The sequence below is a fragment of the Amblyomma americanum genome, chromosome 6 (genome assembly GCF_052857255.1).
Source record: "Amblyomma americanum isolate KBUSLIRL-KWMA chromosome 6, ASM5285725v1, whole genome shotgun sequence".
Taxonomy (NCBI): Eukaryota; Metazoa; Arthropoda; class Arachnida; order Ixodida; family Ixodidae; genus Amblyomma; species Amblyomma americanum.
In genome coordinates, this window is record NC_135502.1 from 195,445,398 (window position 1) to 195,463,622 (window position 18,225).

Sequence of the window (18,225 nt, forward strand, 5' to 3'; positions counted from 1 at the left end):
TGAATTTCCCGAAGGACTCAATGATCACATATCATGATCTCACCAATCATTTTAAACTAGAGAGGAGAATTTTCCCCCCTCCAGACAAAAGACTTACTAAAGAACAAAAGGTTACGTGGCGTCGTCTACAGACGAGATCGATACGCACCCCATCACTCCTCGCGCACATTTATCCAGATCTTTACAACCCAAACTGCAAACACTGTGGCCAACGTGCTACCTACGATCACATCCTTTGGGACTGCAAAATAGAGCCACCTCCGGGTGATCTAGTTACAGCTCCTTCTCTCGAGCGGTGGGAGACCGTGCTGGCTAGCTCTGACCCCAGAACGCAAGTTTTGGCGGTGGAGTGGGCTGACAAAGTCGTCGAGGGCTATGTACTCTCGCCCACTTAACGCGACCTCTTGCCAAGCTCTTCCCGGCGAATAAAATGTTTTACAATCAATAAATCCAAGCTTAAGCCGTTCATCTGCCCACAAGCGTCAGTAACTGCCTGCGCAGTGAAGACGTTCGGAGAGTGCCACGCTCAGCGGCCAGGGCCAAGTCATTGTGTCGAGCGTTCCGTCGTGAATGCTCTTTAGGACCCCTTTGAGACCGAGCGGCGCGGCACTACCAGGCACCACATCCGCTGGCCGCCTTTGCGGTAACTTTGGATGACACACTGTGCGCTCAGTTGGCTGTCAAGCCGAAGGCCTTCGGGGAAGGCAGGAATGACATCTCGGGCACCAAACAACCTTGCCGCAAATAATATTGGAGCTGGACCAGCCCAGGACCAGGCGGAAACTTGAGATGGAGGCCACGCCGGCGACCACGTGGTCTGGCACGCAGGGAGCGGGGAACGGCCCCGAAGGGACCATGGAATACGCAGGCATGCAACAGGACATCAGCAAAGACGAGAACCTGGTGCGAGACGAAGAAATTGGCAGATATACCATACCAAAGGATACAAGAAACCAATCAAGCGCGCTGCCAAGGACGACGCCATTTTGAAGCCAGAGGAGCTCCATGCGATGAACAATGTCAAGATGACGCCGGCAGACGCAGCTGCCAGCGGGATGACGCAATCCGGCGGAGGGCGCACGCGGGCTCAAGGACTTAAAGCAGGAGCGCAGCGGCAGCCGAGGCAGAAGCTACCGCCGCTCCCAATGGACGACGCCAAGATCATTATCCGACCCCGTGGAGGACTCAAAGTTCTGGAAATGAAGCTTTATCAAGCCACGTGTTCCATCGTGGAAGCATGTGAAGGACGAATCAAGGAGGAGGATTTTCTGGTCAGGCTCCAACCCGTCTCGAACATAGTGATCGCGAGGGCCCCCGAAGAAGAAGCAGCGAACGAAATACGCAAGATCAAGGACTTTTCCTTTGGAGGAACGAGCTACCCATTACAGGCATATGTGGCCATGCCAGGTGACGTCAAGCGCGGTAATTCACAAATTTCCAGCGGGCATGCCACCGGACGTACCGGAATTGAAACTAAGACTACGTACGCAAGGGGTCGAGATCCTAGAAGCACAATTGCGGGGCAAGACCGAGACAGCACTCATCACCTTCGACGGTCCAAGCATTTCGAAGTTGGTCATCTTCAGCGCCGGAGAGTACAAGTCTTACCCATACAGGCCAACGAGACAATGCTGTTATGCATGCGGCCTGCAGGGACACCGATCGGACGTATGCCCAACACCCGAGGCAAGAACCTGCAGACGCTGCGGAATCAGCAATCCCATCGACGGACACCATTGCCAAACGAAATGCATGGTATGCGGAGGCGAACACGTGACCTGCACCAGAGCCTGCAGGATGCAGCTCAAGGCCGCTGAGGAGCTACGCGGGCGCCCGCCGTCGGGCAACCATGACGAGCAGCAGCAGCAGCGACGGGGCCGGAGCCGGACCCGGAGACGCCGATCGAGATGGTTCAACTCAGAGGGTGAGGGGAGTCAGTCCCGGAGTCGGGGTGGCAGCCAGGCCGGTGGCTGGAACCAGTCACGGAGCCGGAGCAGGTGCCGGAGACAGGGACGGAGCTGCAGCCAAGGCGGAGGCCGACCCAGGACGAGTCCTTTCCACCCCTGGGAAAGAAAAACGACCAAGGGCCGCCGAAACAACAACAGCAGAAGAAAGGCGGAGTCAAGGTGAGCTGGGGAGCGGGCCCTCCCAAATCAGCGTTTCCGCACTTGGCACAATCGAACAATCACACGAAACTAATAGAGGAAAACAAGGCGTTCAAAAGGAAGCTAGAGCTAAGCCGCGAGGAAACCAGGCAACTAAAGAAAAGAATCGATGATTTATTAAGAGAGTTTCAGGCACAAGAAACGGGCAGCCCACAAAATTGCCACCCAGCCCCGTGCCCGAACAAAAGATACAACAAACGCAGTCAAGGAAAAAGAGCCATGAAGAAAAAAAGGAAAGCTTTGTGCAAACCATGTAGGAGCAGATTGGACAGATGCCACAAAAATGGCGCTGCAGGAACAGAATTTTCGCAGCTACGTAAAAAGTCAAAACACACAAAAATCACGAGCGAAGCCAGGGACAGGCTTTATCACGAAAGAAGATTCGGATCCGAAAGCCAAAACAACAACGATAACAATACAACATGGCTGGACAAAACACACTAAGCATATGGCAGTGGAACTGCAGGGTATACCGGCGCAAGCAGGACTGCCCCAGCAGTACATAGACACACAAAACGCACCCCCAGACATCACCATGTTGCAAGAGACAAATGCCACGCCAACACTCAGGGGGTATACACGCCAGGAGAGGGGCCGCACGGCGACACTAATTAGCAACAAACTATTAACCATAGCACATTGCGAAATACCAGATACCGGGACAGAACACGTGATAACTGAGGTGATACCAAAGAAAAAGCATAATGCAAAAAGTACGTTCATATTAAACTTTTACAGCCGGCATAGACAAAAGATGGCAACTTTAGCAAACTTTTCGCGGGGGCAGGCAGGTTAGCAAAATCCAATACCCTTTTATATGAGGGGACTTTATAACGCGAGGGACCCCAGCGGTGGGTATCGGAAAGGAGAAGGTGCAGAAAGAAGGGGCCCCTAGTTTGCATGGCCGCGGAGGACACAAACTGCACCCTCATAACGGACGAAAATCAGCCAATGCGTCTACACAACAGCGTTAGCCGAGGTACCTGCCCCGACCTAATGTACGTTAGAGGAGCAAAACAGGTATAATGAGAAAACTTGCTGGAGAACCGAGGCAGCGATCATTACGTACTGAAGGTAACTATAGAAGCCGAGAATATCAAGAGGAAGATTGGCACAGCCCACATAGCGAACTGGGACGCCTTTCGGAAGAACAGTAAACACATAAAGGGGGAGATATTACTCCAATAAAAGAGAGAGAGAGAGAGAGAGAGGGTTTATTGATAGGAAAAGCAGAGAGGTTGGCCTGAAAAATAATTATCTCGCCTGCTACTCTGCTCCGGGGGACGGGAAGAGGAGATAAAAGAAGGTCACGATGGGAGACGATGATGATGGGAGGAGGCAGATGAAAAACTACCTTAAAAAAAGGCACACTTTCTGACATCACAAACGCGAGACAAGGTCCGTGTCGCTCAAAAAGCGTGAGAGCGCTCGCGTTGCCTTTACCGTTCTAAAACTATCTGGCCAAGCGCCGAGGATCAAATCCTCAGAGAGGAGCGATGTGTCGATAGGCTTCAGAGCAGATGCGAGTATGAGTCTTTCACGTGCATACGCTGGACACGCCACTAAAACATGTTCTATAGTCTCTAGCACGCCACATGTGGTACATTCAGGGGAGTGCGCTTGTCCTATTAAGTGCAAGTATTTGCGCGTGAATGCCACGTTTAAACGTAGTCTACGGATAACGCATGCAAGAGGGCGAGGTATTCCGCGAGGAACTGAAAAGGTCATCGTCGGATCTAGCCGTTTAAGGCGGATGTGGCGGGTGTCTGGCAGGGCCCAGTACCTAGCCGTCGCCCTCCTCATCAATTCCGAAAGGAGACAAGTTGTGTCCACTATAGAGAACGGTACAGCTGTACGCAGGCCATTGCTGAAGGCGCTCCTTGCTTCAGCGTCGACGGTCTCATTTCCATCGAGTCCGCAGTGTCCGGGGATCCACTGAAACACTATACGATGGCCGTTTCCCTGAGCAAATGGTACGAGACTAATGATATCAAGAGACAGAGCTTGGTAGGCTGTGTGGCGTAGGAAGCATCCTAAAATGTGTAGCGCAGGTTTACAGTCGGTGAAAATGCAGCACTCCTGAGGCGATTCTCCGCAGATGTGGCGAATCGATTCCCGAAGGCCCACAAGCTCTGCAGCGGTTGAAGTAGACTTGTCCCCCATAATGAATCTGCGGGTCGTCTGTTGTGCAGTGATTGCAAAAGCTGCTGTTGATGCATTTGGAGACGCAGATCCATTCGTGTAGACGTGCACACATTTGTGGTATTCTGACCAGATGTAGGCAAGTGCGAGTTGCTTCAGTCCGCTAACCGAGGCATATATTGAGCGCCTGTGCTTGGACACTCTCTAATGTCCGCAAGCAGGAAATACCCATGTTAGAGAGTACAGGAAGGCTGAACGAATGTAGCCAATAAAGAGGGCATAGTAAAGTCGAAGCAAGGAGCGCTCCGTTGGGCCCCATTTAATGCCTGCGACAAAGCGAAGCACATGGCAAAAAAGAGTGAGTCTTTTCTTTAGCATGTTTATATGCCTCGACCATGACAGATCGCGGTCAATGATAATGCCCAAAAATCTGTGGTGGGAGACGTATGGTACTGCAACCCCTTGAAGAGTTACCGGGTAGTGGCAGACAGACTTCCGCGTGAATGCGACCACAGCACATTTTCGAGCTGCCAAGTGCAAACCCTGACGCCGTAGGTACCTTGAAGTAGATGACATGGCACGTTGTAACCTCGCACGCATAAAAAAAATAAAAAAATAAAAGAATGGTGCCAATAAGTAAAGCAAATGCAAAAACAATACACGCAAGAAATAGACAGAGCGGAACAAACACCGGAAGTGGACCCGCGGCTACTCAAGCTATGGGAGGCAAGACGCGGGCTCACCAAGAGATGGAAAAAACAGAGGATAAGCAATAACCTAAAGGAGATCGCTGAGGTCACCCAGAAGGCAGAGGAACACGCAGCGCAATTGGGAAGACAAGGCTGGCAGCAGTTTAGCAGCTCATTAAACGGCACGCTCGGCACAGCCAAAACGTGGCGTATATACTCAAGGCACTCCTGGACCCAACCAAAACCAAAGCTTCGAGCAACATGGCAATTCAAAAGCTCGCCCATCAATATGAGGGACCAGACGAGGAATTACTAGAGAAAGTCCGGATCAAATGTTATGGCCGGGACAAGCCGCAAAATACGAAGGGGACTACAAGGGAACGAAAAACCCCGACGTCGATAAGCCAATTACAAGAGAAGAGGTATATGCCGCCATCAGAGCAGTAACTACAAACGCAGAAGAAGGAGCCGATAAAATTAAGAACTTGATCCGCAACCTCAGCGTCGAAGCGGTGGCTCAGCTCGCGGACTACCTGAATACACAGTGGGAAGCGGGCATGGTACCAAAAGAATGGAAGCAAGCGGGAGTGGTAATGATACCCAACCCCGGCAAGAAGCCACACATGAAAACTTGCGGCCCATCTCGCTAACCTCGTGTCTCGGCAAGTTTTACAAGAGAGTGGTCACCAAAAGAATACAGCGACACCTAGAAGACAACAAGCTGTACCCCACAGCATGTTTGGCTTCCGGACGAACCTGTCAACACAGGATGTCTTGCTACAAATAAAGGAAAAGATCCTTAACAAGATCCCCAAAGCAGGCGAAAACATCATCATGGCCCTCGACATCAAAGGGGATTCTGACAACGTCAGCCATGGAGCAATCATGAAAGGGCTAAACTAGACCAACTGCGACAAGAGAGGCCACGATTACGTGCGGGAATTCTTGCCAAGCGCACGGCGACAGTAGGACTCGGAGACCTGCGGTGTGATACCTTTGACACGCCTGACCAGGGTACACCGCAGGGCTCGGTCATTTCACCAACTCTCTTTAACATCGCAATGATCGGGCTAGCCCAGAAACTGAACGAGATCGAAGGCATCCAGCACGCCATGTATGCGGATGACATCATGGTCTGGGTAAATCAGGAATCCCTGAGCCAAAAAGAAGAAAAGATTCAGAAGGCGGCAACATGCGTCGAACAATACGTCAATGACAGAGGCCCCGCGTGCTCAACCGAGAAATCGGAAATTCTGAGGATTGGAAAGAACACAACCAAGGAAAAGATAGAATTGTATCTAGAAGGTCAACTCATACCAGAGAAGGACATAATACGCAACCTCGGTATGTGGATCCAGAGCAGCAAATGGTGCGGACACTCGCTAGGCATGTTTAAGCAATCGACGGAACAAGTCAGCAGGATAATCACGAGAGTGTCGCAAAGAAAAAGCGGCATTAAAGAAGGGGACACGATCTAGCTGGTCAGGAGCCTGGTGGTCAGCAGGGTCACGTACTCACTCCCGTACCTCAAAATGACGCAGCAAAAGAGAACAAGCCGAGACTCTGATCAGGAAAGCGTACAAGACGGCGTTGCATATGCCCAGAAACACTTCGAACGACAAGCTCCTCAAGCTAGGTGTTCAATACACATTCGAAGAGCTCAAGGAGGCACAACTGGGTGCACCGCTGTTCAGGCTCCTGCAATCAACCAACGGCAGGGTTCTCCTTAAAAGATTAGGCTATAAAACATAAAAGAAACGGAGGATAGGATACCTAACATACCAGACTCTTTTCGCCAGGCACTGAAAACTAGCCCCCTACCGAGGAATATGGACACGAATATGCGCGCGGCCAAAAGACAAGCGCGCGCATATTCGAGTCCATATTACTCGGTAGGGGGCTAGCTTTCAGTGTCTGGCAAAAAGAGTCTGGTATGTTAAGCATTCTATCTTACGTTTTTTTATGTCTTTATACCCGAATATGGGCGCGGCCAGAATAGAAGTGCGAGCAGACTATATAGAAAAACACCTGGCCACTAAGAACAATGTGGTATACACGGATGCAGCCCTATACCCGCGGGACCACAACACCAAAGAACACAGAGTTGCGGCAGTGACCGTGGATCACATGGGAGAGCTGATAAGCAGCGCAACTCTAAGGAGCTGCACGCCAACAGAGGGGGAAGAATCAGCTATAGCTCTAGCAGCGGCGGAAGGTTACCGTACATACAGATCCTTGATTATACTCACAGACTCCAAAGAAGCATGCTGACACTACACGACAGGTAGAATAAACAAAGGGGCGCTGCGAGTCCTCCTCGAGGCAGTGCTTCCGAACGAAAAGAAACTGCATACGATTTTCTGGGTGCCGGGTCACACCGGAATAGAGGGTAACCAGAAGGCCGACCGTCTATCTCGCGAGCTTACATACCGAGCGGGACAGTTAATGGACCCTGATACCACTAAGACGGTGAAACCAACGTACGCGGAAATACTAAACCATCCCATCGACAAAAGGATAATATATCCACCACCTCACCTATCTCTGACACAACATGAAGCAGTCGGCTGGCGAAGGCTGCAGACAGAAACATTCTCAAATCTACACATCCTACATAAAATGTTTCCTAGTTAATACAGGGACACATGTTCATGATGTGGGGCCATCCCAACACTATATCACATCACATGGGAGTGCAGAAATAACTCCTCTTTCCATAAAGAAGAAACACCCAAGGTGGAACAGTGGGCGGGCCTGCTAAACAGCGGCGTGCTCACAGCCCGAAAAAGATTGGTGCAGCACGCTCTCAAAGTCGCCAGTCTCAGCGGTGCTCTGGAATAGGGGCGCCGACCACTCAAAACGACGGAGACTTCAGTAAAACATAAAGACCTCTGTTAGCCGCTGAAAGTTGTAAAGAGAGAAATTAAGTTTTTCCATTCCATTCAGTTGGCTGATGTGGCTCCGCGAGCCTGCGTACCGGCAGGCGCGCTGCGCTCTCCTGAAACAGCATTACGAGTTTTCGGTGCAGTATCGAAAGGGGAGCACGAACGTGGTACCTGACGCGCTATCCCGTGCCCCACTCGCAAGCGGCACCTTGACGCCGGCAAGCAGAGGGGGCGAAACAGTGGACGAGCCGCCGGGCGGCGGAGCGGGGGAGGGCGCAAACGGGCCAACCCATTCCGCTAAAGGCCGCTGTACGATCTTTTTTTCCCCATGCGCACGCGTCGTTGCGAGAGTACGCAAGCGCTGCGCAAGGGCCGAACAATGGAACGCATGAACGCATCCGCCTGTGTGCGCGAAGTTGGTAAACTTCAACTTTCTGTCGCAAGAGCGGATGGTCGCATCACGCTATTGGCTGCTGTCCCGTGACGTAGGAGCGCAGCAGTGCCAGGCCGTGCCCCTTCAGCAAGATGGCCGCCCGCGAAGCGGAGTGAAAAACCAGGCCTAGTTGGGGGTAGCTGTGCCGAGAAACACATAATATTGGCCGCGTGTAACTATTACGAGTGTAGACAGCGACTTCGAGCTTCGCAGTGTGCAACAGCGGCAAGCGGCAGTTTACTCAAAGTTGTTTTGTCGCCGTCTACACCGAGCTAACCGAGCGGCCTTCACCCCTACGCTGTCTACGTAAACGTAACAGTGCCGGTGTCGAGAAGTGTATATTTGGAACCGTTTGTGATAGTTACAAGTGTTCTTTATTCGCGCTAGGATCTTCACGAGCATTGGCGAGAAGTGGCTCCCCAGGGTGAATTTCCTGTGCATACAGCAAGCTTCACAGCGCAGTGGCAAGTGTCACTGTAGTGAAAGTGATTGCAGTCGGAACGAGTGCTTTTGCGTCAGTCAGTGATATCGCCTGCAAGTATAATTACGTTTGAAAATCTTACTACGCCCGCCGCGTTTTCCGAATGCTGAAATGAACTTAGAGCTGTATAGCAGATCCTTATTCTAATACACGCGTGTGTACTGAGTTGAGAACGGCCCTGAGTGCGACGAGCTGAAATTAACTTCGTGCTCTGCAGACAGTCGCATTCGTTGCAGTGGTTGCAGTGATCGCGGGCACAAGTCGTTGTGCTGCGTCGTAGCCATCACCGATGTCGATCGTAATTCGTGTGTACTGTGTTAGACAACCGCCGTGAGTGCGCGAGACCATACTGAAACTTGTGTTTCGCGTATGCGAAACGACCTCGGCTGCATGACCGTTTGGCTGTTTTCTGCCGGGACTACAGAAGCCTCGCCAGCATTCTGCGGCATTCAGCTCTATAAAGTGCAATTTGTGACTACGAGTGGCCGGATTACGATGGTATGCCAGCGGCACTGTGAAAGCTGTGTGAAAACATCGATGTGCATGGCAACTCTCACATCTGGAGCGTCTGTTTTGATTTCTTGCCTGCCAAGCGGGCCCATATCTCTAAATAAATATTTCCGTGACAAAGTGAATGTATCTAACTACCCCTGAATGTGATCATGGTCTGAGCCAAAGCAGTATTGTTAAACTTGGGTTGTAACGTATTATCACGAGATTTTGTATGAACAAAAACCATTGTCGTACCTCATTCACCGCTGTTTCACAATGCAGAAGTCTCTAATATGGGCCCGCTAGTGCAGCTCTTTTTCATGAGCATATCATTTTGTCTTTTACATAAAAAAAAGACCACATCAGATGCTCACGCTTCTCAAAGCAAACAACCCATATACAAATGCGCCTTATTAATATGAACCCTTTGGTTCTGGATCAAAACTGCGCATACAGAGTTTTCCTTAATAGCAAATCGGAATTAAAAATGAAAAGCATTTTCAGTAAGCTTCTGTGATTACAATTCATTTTTTGCTTAGCAGCGTGGAGTGAAGTTGGATTTTAGACAAATGCTTACAATATTGAGTGCATTGTCGTGGCTGCCATGCATTATGGTAAAATGCAGCGATCACGAAGTGCTCCGTGAGCCATGACAATCGGGATAGAGAATGTACTCTTTGATTCAGCGCCTGATCCCATATTTAATGTTGCTTTCATTACACTGCGGTCGCCGACGTTGCCGAACAACTCGGCTTTATTGGTGTCGAACAGTTGTTAACTAGCGCTTCCTAAGTTAGTGGTACCAGCTTGTGTAAGACATTCTCAAAGCCTTTAGAAGCATATGCTATCAATGCACATGCACACATGCATATGCTGCGTTCTTCTACCTGGGTCTGCCTGCAAAAAATATCATTTGTGAGCAGGATGAAGGCGATGATGGATCGAGGAGGATGTATCTGTTAGAAATGGAGAATTCTTCCTAGATTTCCTTCGCCTTCTTTGCATTTGCTGCATTTCTAAATTTGTTTGCCTGAATGTAGATGCTTGTTTGCACCTTCCACAGGGTTCAGCTATAGGTTTTTATGCCCACACATCTGTTCACATTTGTCGTATGGTCGTGACAGGGCCGTATTTGTGCATATTGCGAAGACATCGTTAACATGATTTATTTTTATTTTTCAAAATGTGGTATGCGCTATTGCACTGTGGTTGACTCTGAAATGCTGACGTTGTGCCGTTACTGAAAATCCTGCAGTGCCGGTGCAGCCGTCGACCAGTTGAGGTTGAGATGAGATAAAATTTCAACCCATTTTCTTACTGCTTGGATTTTATTTGCGGATTCCCTGCTTCGCACCTGTGTTGAGGTCTCCTCGTCACCGACATGCTTTAACACGAGTGGTTTTTTATGCTTTCCGTGTGCTCTGTTTAAAAAACAATAAATTAGTGTTGCAAAGTAAACATCTGTTAGATTATAACAAAAAGGTTATACAGGCAGCGAACGGCTTGATTAATGAATTTGTGCACTGAAGAAGATGCTCCGAGAAATGAGTCGCTGAGCCTTTCAGGGCCAATGATTTTGATACCAGAAAGAGAAGTGCTTTGTCAATGAGAAAGTGCAAGCGGAGAGAGTTGGCGTGCCTGGCAGTTCAAGGTTTAACAAAGACTGCACGCTATACTGCAAGTGGTATTAGATCAATTCCATGGTGCAAAAGCGATATTATTCAGTCTGAATTTGTCGCCAAACACTTCTAACAGTCCTTGCGCTGTGTTATACACAGTAAAAAAATTTACACCCCTTAGGGATGTTAATGGCTTGTCGCATGGGGAGCACCCTAGGGATGTGTTTATTAACACCCCTTTGGCTGGGGTGTTGCATCTGCACCCTTCTAATTGGGGTGCTGGCACCACACCCTTTTGCTAGGGGTGCTTAACCTGCACCCTTCAAGGTAGGGTGTTTCCCAATCGGCAGGTGTGTTCCTGTGACAATTCCAAATTTGTGCTTAACGAGCGACTCCACAAGTCTTTCGCAAAGCAAAAGCTAGGAACTGGCACAGTATATGCAACTGTGTAGTGTTGCAAAGAAATTAGTTAGAAATGAGAAAAAGCACACATAAAAGAACCATATGGGTGGAAAATGCAACCTACTTTTATTCCACAGGCAAGACCATTATCCAGACATCCTCCGCACCTTACTCCCAAGTCGGCTTGCAGCAACATCCTGCTTACTGCATTGTATAAATGGGTGAATATGAAGAATGTTTCTCACAGAACATGGAACAATATTTGATATCTATGCAGAAACATGACACTTCCCAAGCCTGCACCCCAAAAGCATGCTTGCGGATACTATAGTCTCTAACGCTTTATACCGAGTTGCTCAGCCACTGTGCAGAAATGGATGTAGCGCTGAGTTTATAAAGCAGCTATAAAATGTGCCACTGAAACAAGGCACTTGTAGCACCCGCAAAAAAATTAACACCAAACAGCTGAGTTGGTTCACCTTCTTAGATGATGCCAAAGAAAATAGCACTTGGTTTCTGTTCCTTGCATTAAGCTTTTTGGAAGTCAGCATTTACCACTGAATGCTTTTTCACAACTTTGTTTAAAAACTTCGTGACAACTGTTCGGGGTGTTGTCACGTTCATCTTTAGGTACAGGCGCTCCAAGACAACTAGCGTGTTAAATGCATCACTGGAATAACACAGGCTGAACAGCCAGTAGGCTCCAAGCAACACAATTAGTCCTTCTTCTGCACTGCACGTAGAAAACAGGCGCTTGCGTTCCACGACGAGGTAAAAGTAGTCTGCATCTTCAATGGACTCTCCAGAGTACAGTACACAAGGTGTGATTGGCATATCTTGACCCTGCAGTGAGAAACAAGTTTACAATTTAGGTGGCTAACTGCAGCAGTTTGTACTAGGTGTCTGGCTACTTTAAAGCTTGCATCATCCATAATGCAATATTTTATACCATTAAGATATCATAGGCCATAACAGGATTTATCTGATACTTTCAAAATAAATACACAATGGTCATTATTTGGATGTATGCATATTCATCTTTAAGAACTGCTCTTAAAAACCAAAATAAAGGCATCATCTTTGTTTGCATGGATAACAGAGATGTTGGATTCGAAGCAGTAAAAATGCAACTGGTGCCATTTTCTCTAAAAAAGAATGCTTAAGTTGTATTCACAAGTGGAATTCCCCGACTGGAAAGTAATCCTAAAAATATAAAGTTGGCAGTACTTACACCTTCTTGCACAAACATATTATGAAAAGCTTTTGGTTATTTGACATTTAGGGCTATTATCTTAAAGGCTGCGAGAGAAAGGAGGTCTGAAAAAAAAGTATGATCAAATATACCATCCAGCTGCAATACCAACTCGAAAAAGAAAAACCATGCCATGACACAGTTTGCCTTTCCCACATTTCGGATCCTACTGGTGACACATACTTGTTTCTTCCACTTTATAAATATTTATCTCGATAATTATATTACTATTTCACACTGACAACCAATGCAAAAAAATAAAAACATTTCCTGTGCTTTTCCTGAGGTCAGTGGCTGTTGGCTTCCTCTAGTATTTGACAAGTATTGACAAGTGACATGAAATCCACACATTAGATAGCATACACTTTGCACTTGACTAGTTCATTTCTTTTACAGAAACCTATGTCACTGCAATAAATGCTATCACAGGCTGTTTTTAACAAGAAAGTTCTCTTTGAGCTTGTCTTGCAACTAGGGCCACATTCACTCCAAAAAACGTAGCACAAAAATCGTGCAAAATATTTGGCAGACATTTTTGAAATAACGTCATCCTGCAAGACACTCAGAATAGCATACAAGTTTGTAGCATTTACATTTGCATAAATATCTGCAAAGTCGAATTTATTGGATTTAAAAATGTTTTTATATATGCTTCTGAACAAGTCATATCACCAATTCTATATTTGTGAGGCAATTACATCGAAAATATTTTTAAGGCACCAGTTATTATATGTAATAATCTAAACATAAAAAAAAGTACTTTAAGCCACTTGGATGTCACTTCTGCTTTCATCCTATAAGTGAAAAAATAAAGCACAAAAAGGATATTCTGCACATGTAGTTGAAATTAATTTTATACTTGATTTTAAATTCAGCACGTACGTCGTGTCCTGCGTCGTGCTGGGTCCATTGGTAATGTCGCTTGCAAAAGCTGTAGTATCGGCTCACTGCAAGCAACAGCCTCCTGTCGTCCAAGAGCAACCGTAGCGTCAATGCCACGGCTGATGCAATCAGTCACATCCGACCTTATGAGCCGTTTGAAGTCCTCAATGAACTACATGAGAGAAAATGAGTTCATGCATATTGGTTTTAAGTTTATTACTTCACAGCACTATTAAGAAATATCAAACGTAATTATAGTCAAGGGTTCGACGAAAGCTCGTCTGGTCAGGCATTAGTAGAAGCAAAAGATTACAGTCACTGACCAAGTCAAAGTAATAACAAATTGACGTTTCGGAACCCGTACGGGTTCCTTGTTCACAATGAGGCTAAAATGGCAGTGGTCGAAACTTAAATACCCAGAATATGACGTAATGACTGTATGTACACGGGTGGCATCGTCCCTTCCTTCCGGTTCATAGTATCAGGTGTCGTCTGGATGAATGATGACTCAAGCAAAAGCCGTGCCGTCAGGTTCCGCTCTTTGGAAAGAATTGCGGCGTTGTCCCAGGCGATATCATGCGTTTTTTCGTGCGCGTGCTCGGCAATCGCATTGGAAGCCACTTTGTGGTTATCAACATCGCGCTGATGTTCTTTCAATCTTCTGGGGAACTTTCCCGTTTCGCCTATGTAAACGTGGTTACAATCACCGCATGGGATTCGGTAGACAACGCCGGGAAAGCGGTTATCTGGCAGGGGGTCCTTGACATTCACCAGCATACTTCGAAGTTTGCTGGAAGGCACGTGTCCGATGCGCAAGTTATATTTGGCGAAAATACGGGATAAAGCTTCGCTTATACCCCGTACATACGGAATTCCAGCAGTGGCGGTGAAGACCTTACGACTGGAAGAGCTCGGCTGCAAAATATTTTTCTCGATCCTTTTCACAAAATGGTTGGGATAGCCGTTGGACGAAAGTTCTTGGCGTATCATTTGGAGTTCAGCTTGAGTTTTGCTGGAGTTTTGCTTCAAACGTAATTATGGAAAACAAAATATTCTTAAGGAACAAAAATAAAGCAAAGAAACAACAGGCACTAGCCAACAGTTCGGAAAGAGGAATCGACTTGCTAAGCTCTCTAGCTGAACTGTTGGCTAGTGCCCGAGTTTTCCCCTTACCACTTGCTCATATGCTCTGTGCTCTTCAAAGAATTCCAGCTTCCAGCCCCTTCTCTATAATATTATGTAGTGTTTTTTGTGGGAAAATCATGCCATTCATTACATCATTGGTAGATTAGCTATGAAGTCTATTTCTTGAACTAATACAGTTAAAACCTAGCTCTTGCAGATAATGCAGCTCTTCACCTTCTGTGAACCTAAGCCAGTAAAAATAGTCAGTATAAAGTCTTGTCAATAAAGGCTAAACATGCAGCAAATAATGAAAACCAGTCAGATTACCAATGATTCTAGTAATGTTCTTGTACCTTTCATGCAAAACTATCTTTTCCCACTCTAATTCCCCTTAATTACTAATTCTATCAGATGGCACCGTCTCGTGAGTAGTTAGGGCATGTGACGAAACATTTTGAGCTACAAAATTGTATTTTAGGTATCCTTCATGCATAAGCAAAGAAAAAGATTAGGCCCATCGCTTACCCTCTCTGGCTGCATCATATATGGGTACAGCTTTTTCACATCTTCAATTTTCATCGTTCTGATACTTTGCAGCCTGCTCTTTGCAGTCAGAGTCATTCTCTCTCGTATGCCACTTTCATCAGGATCTCCTTTCTTTGCCTCAGCTAAAAGCCATTCTTCATGAGCTGCCAAGGTGGTGTCTTCTCCCAAAATGGCTGTATGCTTTATATCCTGCAATATTTCAGACAAGCTTCTAAACAATGAAATAGGTTCTTCTGGACCTCTGGATGCCTACTCCTAATACACCCTTTAAATGCTGACCTGTAATGTATGTTTCATGCAAGCTACATCTGCTACTATGATTTGATTCAAAATGTTGCATTCTCGGATTCGCACAAGTGGTCTTGATTTGCTTTCCAGCTTGTGAAATTGCAAAACAAATCATGACAATGTTTTCACACCTCCTGTAGAGTATGAATGTTTAGAACAGGAAAAGCTTGAAGTTTACCTTCATTGGTGCATACTAGTAGAAAATGGCATTAGTTTAAAATTGTTATGAATGACACATGATAAAGTGCATGCAGGAAAAGAAGAAAAGTATTTAGGAAGCATACACAATTAGTTCATTACGAATATGACCGAGTGCAACTGCATGTATACTTCCAGGATGCAAGGCAAATAATCCTGGTAAATAATGCTCAAGTCACAGGATTATAACTCGAGAGGTTTCTCACTAGCTTTGGTCTTGTGTGCCTCTTCAATTCGGTTGAAGTGAAGCCTTGAGCCTGTTTTCTTTGTGAACCAAATTTTCTCTTGTTTTCAGCTACTAGTGGATCTTCTGAAAGCCGTCATCGCTGATTCTTAAACTTATACCGCAATGAAACTTTCCAGGAATCCTTTAAAAGAAACAGGACAAAATAAATACAAAGCAGCACTGTTCAGTATACACAGTTAAAAATGGCTCAGAACTGAAAGCACTCGACTGAACCTCTAACGTGCACAAGAAATCACTGTGAGATTAAAATCATTCAAGGCAAATTGGCATGCCAACAAAGCACATGATACAAAAAGGAGCTACATCATATTTTGTAACACTGAAACACTCAAAGGGAGTTTCCTTACTGATCCAGTTCCCACGACGTCCGTCAGTTGTGGGTACTTCTGAAGGAGAAGATGTGTAACTCTAGCATAGAAGTCCCTCGTAGGCACCCTGTACAGAAAGCAATGCTATTTTTAGAGACGAATGAAACATTAACATAACATGTTTCTAAGAAACATTACAAGGAATGTTTTAGGCACAAATTTATTAGAATATGGCCGTTTTATTGTTAACTGGAATACCAAGGAAAATCAGAATGACTATCATGGTAGCAGAGCATGCAATGAAAAGTTTGCCAAAGACTGTTAAAATGTAACCCGTCGCGGCGGCTCAGCGGTAAGGCACTTGACTGCTAACCCCAAAGACGGGGGTTCGATCCCGGCCGCAGCGGCTGCCTTTCAATAGAAGCAAAAAGCGAGGCCTTTGTGTACTGTGCAATGTCGGTGCATGTTAAAATGCCAGGTGGTCGAAATTTTCAGACTCCTCGAATACAGCATCTCTCAAGCCTCAGTTGCTTTGGGACGTTAAACCCCAATAACGGAAGTAGCCACTGATGTGTCCAGCACAACCTTTTTAAATTCGGTACTATGTGGGCATTATGTTAAATATGTAGCTTAATTCATGTAAATTGGGATTTGCTCCCTGTAGCAAAATGCAACCCAACTAACTGGCGCTATTCATCATGTGTCTAAAGTAACGGTATATGACACCATATAAGGGTGGCCAAGACAATGCTCTAAGCACGATTTTTCTGAAGCTTCAAAAGGTACTTTAAATTGCAAAGGTTTACTGCATAAACATTTAATAACGTGGAAGTTTATCCACTATATATATTCACTTTGGCTACTTTGATTAGAGGCTCCATGAGTTGAGAAAATGAAATGTGCAAAATGAGGTTAACACTGCACACTGAAACAGAAATGCCAGTATGACAAGTCTGGAATGCAAAAATGTATAGCGTTTTACATACTCATGGTACTCTATGCGCCCCCCAGATGCAACAATGAGTCATGCTTTCTTAACTTACACTGTGTACTTCAGCATAGCATGGAATAGAAGGTCCACAATCTTTCTCTGCACAGATGAAGTCAGCGGCTTGCCAGACATGATCTAATCATGAAGTCCACCGAAGCTGGGCAATTCAAAGGCTTTTCCATTGTTGTCTGGAAATGGCAACCTAAAATATGATTTAATTTAACCCTTTGTATTTGTTTCCAGTAATCTTAGAAAGTCTATTCACTTTATGAAAAAGAATCCAACAGAAAAAAGTGGCAGGAAGACAGCATAAATTGGAATCCATTCTAAGTTGTCTAGCAATCCAGAAAATGTAGCAGAGACCAGAATTCAGATGTGCCGAGGATTAGAGGAGGAGGGAGGATTGGAAGCCCCGATGAGGGGCTTCAACAAGCAAATACTTTATGGCAGAATCCCAGCACTTTCAGCAGCTGGTTAGTGTATATTACAAGGTTATTTAACTGCCGATATTTTTTTCTTCCCTAATAAATTGACATCACAACTTCACATGTTTATATGAAAGAAAGCGGCACACGCAGCGGCCCGATTTTTTCTTACTACTGCTCTCATTTTCCTACAGCACTGGCCCGAAAATTTTCCTGTTGTGCTCTGACAGGAAAGACCCTTTAGTTTTTAGAGTTCAATATGCATATCTCGACTTATCATTTCTGTTCATTCAACTGGTGCTTTAAACAGCCAAAGTAGCTAAATTGCATTCAAGATGAATTTATTGAGGCATTTATTATTGGCATTATTGGCAATCGGTAAACCGAAATAATTTTTTAAACACAAATATTCTCATTAGTGCAAGTACAACAGTCACAAATTAGAAAAGGTAGTTAGAGAAAGCTGAGCAGCATAATGACTCCATGCATTTTAGTTCAAGCATCAAAAAAACTTACAGATCACAGTGCACAGGTTCTTGCATTGGTTCAGCTCCAATGTTAGTGTGAACAGGCATATTGTGTTCCATCTCAAGCACTGTGTTCTGAAGCAAGCAATGCGAAATGATATTACTATTACAAAATGACTGATAATGCT

At 46.0% G+C, this 18,225-nt stretch overlaps 1 pseudogene; it reads right to left on the bottom strand.

Moving 5' to 3' along the window:
- Nucleotides 1–1,934: 1,934 nt before the first annotated feature.
- LOC144095671 (sterile alpha motif domain-containing protein 3-like) lies at nt 1,935–18,145 on the bottom strand (annotated as a pseudogene).
- Between the last annotated feature and the right edge of the window lie 80 nt (nt 18,146–18,225).